We start from the raw sequence: 447 nt of genomic DNA on the forward strand, positions 1-447 counted from the left end.
TGTACCTATATACGTGTAGCAGTGTATGAATGAATATATGTATGTCCATGTACGAATGCATATATGTGTATACATGTAATATGTAATGTATTTATGTATGTATATTTTCAGTGTATTTATTGTATTTAGTATGTTTATGGCTCATATATGGATGTATGTTTGCAATATCACATAATATGCATGCATATATCCAATGTATGTGTAAGCATACATATATCTAATGTATGTGTGTGTGGGTTTAGGGTTTAGGTTGTTGACCTATATGGTTGGTTTCACAATAGCTTCTCCTCATTTTAAAGCTATCACAAAATGTGCACTTTATGTATACATGTGTGGATAGCCTATCAACTTGGGGTGATCATCGATTATGTCTACCATTACTTTGGACTCTTTATCATTAATTCTTCGTTGATAACCATACATAACCCATGATATCACTCATATTTT

The sequence above is a fragment of the Azolla caroliniana genome, unplaced genomic scaffold (genome assembly GCF_043228905.1).
Source record: "Azolla caroliniana isolate FFs.n. ecotype wild unplaced genomic scaffold, voAzoCaro1.0.p SCAF_8, whole genome shotgun sequence".
NCBI classification, from domain to species: Eukaryota; Viridiplantae; Streptophyta; class Polypodiopsida; order Salviniales; family Salviniaceae; genus Azolla; species Azolla caroliniana.